At 38.3% G+C, this 4,928-nt stretch overlaps 1 long non-coding RNA gene across 1 annotated transcript; it reads right to left on the minus strand.

Annotated features, from left to right (window-relative positions):
- Positions 1-527: 527 nt before the first annotated feature.
- LOC140004972 (uncharacterized) lies at positions 528-3,617 on the minus strand. Its single transcript, XR_011812793.1, has 2 exons — positions 3,415-3,617; positions 528-877 (listed from the first exon to the last, which is right to left on the minus strand). It is a non-coding gene; the product is annotated as an uncharacterized lncRNA (long non-coding RNA).
- Positions 3,618-4,928: the final 1,311 nt, after the last annotated feature.

Below are 4,928 nucleotides of genomic sequence, written 5' to 3' on the forward strand. Positions count from 1 at the left end.
GAAGTGCATGAAACACCATTTGCAAGCTTGGTGAGTGTACTACTCACTTGTGTGTTACTATATGGCTTTGACACTTGAACTTGATGCGTTGAATGTTAAATGATTGAAGTGAGAGCGTACTTTATCACTCTCACTTATTGCTTATCATGTTATTGGAATGTTACATGAAATGAAAGTACTTGACTTGGTGTCGTTTGGACGAGTATCCAACGACCATGATTGTTACTATTGAGCTCAACCCCATTGGTAGTTGATTGAATTGAGCCGGCAAGGGCTTGGTCGTGCCAATTAATGAACCTTGGGGACTGTTATGGAATCTTGTAGTATGAGAGACTCTCGATTCCGGTATACTCGAGTAATACCATAGTGCAAGTGTTTGGAGTTCAGGCCCGGTAGGGGAATGATAGGTGGAAGGAATGGAAGTAAAGTGAAGTCTACGGTGTGACGCCCCCACTTCTCCCTAAGGCGCACCAAAGGGTATCCGCGGAATGCCTGCCTAGCTCTCGCTAGGACTCAAGCAATAAACGTTCAACCTTAAAGCGATACTAGATACCAAAATCAAATTAATACGAATACATATAGTGCGGAAACGTTCATGCTTAACAATATCCATCCATTACCCAACCTGTCAGCCTATGGCTCTGATGCCAACTGTGACAGTTCTCATGGTTACATCACAAGGTACCTATCAGCTTGCCACCCGCACGTCGTGCGTTCATAATACAACTTAAATTTCAAAATATACATCACAGATATCCGAATGATACATTAAACTTCCAAAGTACAATCATAAAGGGGTCAAGCCAAAATACACCTGAAACCCTAAAACAAAATATATCCAAAAGGATATTTCTCCGCGTTAACTCCATTTCCAGTCCTGTTAAGGAAAACAAATCTACAGGGTGAGCAAAACGCTCGTGAGGCCAAGGACACACATGCAAGCACATTGTTCAAATAGCAATCTCAACTTTATTAAATAAAACCGTGATATTTCAATAAAGTACCATTTGAGCAGGAAAAATAATCAGAAACAATTCAAGGATATAGTAGCTCTCAGGAGCTAAGTTCCACTCGCTCTGCCGATGTCATTCGTATACCTTCCCGCATTGACCCTCCTATCAACCGGGTCGGTATTTCCATTTCCGTAGATCACCACTTACTTCCCTCCATCCACCGTACACCCCAAGGGCCCACAAGTCTGTTATAAGGCGATACTCTACGAGTATGCCAAGCAGGACCTCTTATTAGGTCGAGCTTATAATCTCATGGCTCGCCCAAGTTCCCGACCAAGCCCATTGCCGGCTCGAGTTCAAGGTCGGCCTATGAGTTTGGACGTCCCCCATTCATTTGGAAGTCGAGGAGGTTCACTCCAACGACATATGTAACCATTACATAGCATTGCATTTCATTCATTCATTCAATACATTTCATTCATTCATTTGAAATCAGAACGGATGCGATAAAGTACACACCCGCCCTTATTTTTAAAATCACTAATAATTACCACAATTAAGCAAGTATCAAAGATTCACACACTTGACACTCACCGAGCAATTTAATAAAGATTATTCGCTGGAGTTCAAGTGTCCATGGTGAGATCCTCTTGAAGGTCTCCTTGTGTGCCTGGCAGTTAATGGTGGATAACTACTCAAGTATCTCAATTATCAAGTAAGATTGTGCATTAGTACGATCTAAGGAATATTTCACAAAAATGAACCTCAATTACTCGTAAATCGAGGTTCAACTTGCGTTTTATGAAGTATAATATTAGTTGAGTTTTTTTATCATGAAAATCATGGGCAAAACGTTTAGAAAATATCAAAAGTGTAAAGAGTTCTTGAAAAACTCTATTTCTTTGAAATTGGAAAATTTTCAGCTTTATCATGAATCTTTGAAAAATCGTAACTCACTCGGTACAAGTCGAAAATTGGAAAACTTTATACCGTTGAAAACCTCTTAGAAAGTACTATAAGTTCCTAGAAGACACTTTTCCATGAATCGAAGTGGAAAGTGCTCAAAAATGGGCTTGAAGGTGCAGACTTGGTTTCAAGGCAGCATTAAGTTGGATTTCGGCCAACTTTGAAAATTCGGCACGATTTACACGTTGCAAACCGGCCTCTGAAATTTGTAACCCAATTAGAGTTGCAAGTGAGGTGTATAGTAAAGCAAGCGGATCAAGAATCGGAGTTTTGAGTACCGAGATACGGTAGCTCAAAGTTGGGGAAAATTCAAGACTGGAGAAGAATTTTCCAGATTTGAACCTCCAACTCTAGAAATTTAATTAGGTATCGAAACGAACTTGGATTGACACCAAAATTGGCAGTATTTCAATACTATATGGAAGGTATCTCTCTGTCAAAATTCAGGGAAAAATACCCTCGGGAAGGTAGTTAACTAATCATCCAAAGTTTCAGAAAATTTCTAAGGCAATCTGCCTTTTGACTTTCATTTCCCAAATTCAAATCGTTTAACCAAGAAAGCTATCCAACCATGGTTCATTTGTGCAATAAAGGTCTAAGATACAACCATGATACCTTTGGTAATGGTTTAGCATCGAAATTTCAATTAATAAGATCACTCACGGTTTTTGTCCAAAACCAGTCCAAATGTTACGTTTTTCCAAAACAGGGCAGTCTTCTTATTTTGGTCACAACGCATTCAATTTAACTCGGAATTGAGCATGGTTTATGGCGTTGGAAAATACATTCATAGGACTAAAATTTCACAGAAGAAATCGTTCCAAAATTTGGCAAGTAACCAGCTCGCAATTGAGCCTCAAGTTGCTGCCTCTACAGACCATTCCAGCAGTTCCGAGAAACAGGACAGTGATCTTAAAACGTTTGGTTCGGCTCACTCACAAAGAATCAGAACGTGCATTTTATCTCAAATTAAAGCCTGGGATGTCTAGTTTCAAACGCCACCAACGGCACATGATTTCGACATCCGAGGACAGAGTTATAGCCAAAACACCACCACTGGTCTGAGCCATACGTGAACAGTTTCCAGATTTGCTAGTTTCCCCAAAAAAATTCATTTGCCCAACCAAACCTTATTATTTTTCAATGAAATTTTTCACACATCTAATATAACATATAAACATCAGGTTCATGCCAATAATTCACCAAAAATTGGCCTTATAGTGGCCGAACAAAACAGGGGTATTTTTGGAAATTTTTGCTTCTTGCACCCAATGAAGTTTCTATCAATTACCCACCACTAATCCATCATTTTAACCACTAAACCAACAATATAACCACCATCAATCATCAAATCAGCAACAACCCAAGTGTGGGAATCCATAGAGCCCACTTTTCAATTTTTCCAACAATATCAAGATACCCATACACATGCAATAGCTTAAGGATGCATTTCTACCATCATAAACCAAGCTTAAGGTGTAGGATGAGGTTATACCTCCTTGTTGCTCCAAACCAGAAATTTCGGTCCTCAAGATGCTCCAAGAAACCGTGAAAATCTCCTCCTTTTGCTAGCTAGATGAACTCTCCAAGCAACAAGCTAAGTGTAGTTCAAATTTGGTGTGAATCTATGAAGGTTTTGTGCAAGAATTGAAGATGAAAATGGCAACTTTGTGTTGTGTTTTTGCTGCAGAGAATTCGGCCAAGAGAGAGACTAAGAGAGAGAGTGTTTGGTCCAAATTTAGCTTCTTAAGGAAGACACAAGGTGTGGTGCAAAATCCTCCCCAAAGTCAACTCTCACTAGGGTGCGTTTGGTGCGATTACGGCTCGATTTCTCTCGCATTTGTTTCACTAGTGCACTAAACCTCTAATGCACTTATATTCATGTAAATATTATTCACTCTTAATTGTCCCGAAATAAGGGTCTAAAGTCCCTCAAACAAAATCGCGTGTGTGAAAACGCGTACCGTCAATTTTAACGTTATAACGCGAAACTGCCGAGAAATTCTTATAACGATTGCACTACTAACTATCACTTGAGTATTTATTCATAATATTACCTATTTTAGGACCGTAGTACAAGTCTCCAATATTCCAAGTTCACTGTGCTCCTACGCGGTTAAAATCTCCAAGCACTATTCACTATTTTTACTAAACGCGCTCTAGGAAATTAATTTTTGAAATGAATCATTTTAAAAATATAACGAAGTTATATTACCATGTATTTAGGTCTAATAAGACTAGAAAATATTACTCGTGGCAAAAATCCAATTAAATCATTTATTAAGCCATAAATTAGGTTTAAATAAAATAATAGTTTTTACGAATCCTCACATGAGTCGAGTATTAACTCCTCAAATCTCCAATAAATTTGTATCCATGCGTCTTTTGGAAAACTATCCACGCGTGAGTAGTATATGCTCACTTAGAACTTATTCACCTTTAATTCTCGATTAACTTTTCTTAATCTGCTATTGTCCGTTCTTAATTTCCCCAGGATAATCATGCTCTCGAATATAATATCACCTCGAAACACTCGTGTTCACTATCTCGCACTTAAACAATCCTTCCGAAAATTGAAGTTGTTAACGGGACATTTTAAAAACACAATGAAGACATTATTCCATACGAATGGATTTAAAATGGTCGTAATAAATTATTTGGGGAAAACAGGTGGATAAATACTTAATGAAACCATTAATATTCGAAAAAAAATAAGAAATTTTTCGGGTCTTCACATACGGTTGGTTACTTTTAAACATTGACGGAGAGTCAATGAGATCCGATCAAGAATGCAAACGAGGAAAAGGGCTCTTGAGAGCTGCCCGTATCCTTTTATCATCATTATTGATGTGTGTCTTTATTTACTTTTGATGAATTGGACTGAAAAGCTTGATGCATCTATGAACTTGGTTGCTTGTGTAGTATTATCTCACTGGGCAATTAGCTCACCCTATTCCCTTTTGTTTTCTTTACAGGAAAATAAATACTTTTGGACTGCAATTGATAGTT

The sequence above is a fragment of the Coffea arabica genome, chromosome 4c (genome assembly GCF_036785885.1).
Source record: "Coffea arabica cultivar ET-39 chromosome 4c, Coffea Arabica ET-39 HiFi, whole genome shotgun sequence".
NCBI lineage: Eukaryota > Viridiplantae > Streptophyta > Magnoliopsida > Gentianales > Rubiaceae > Coffea > Coffea arabica.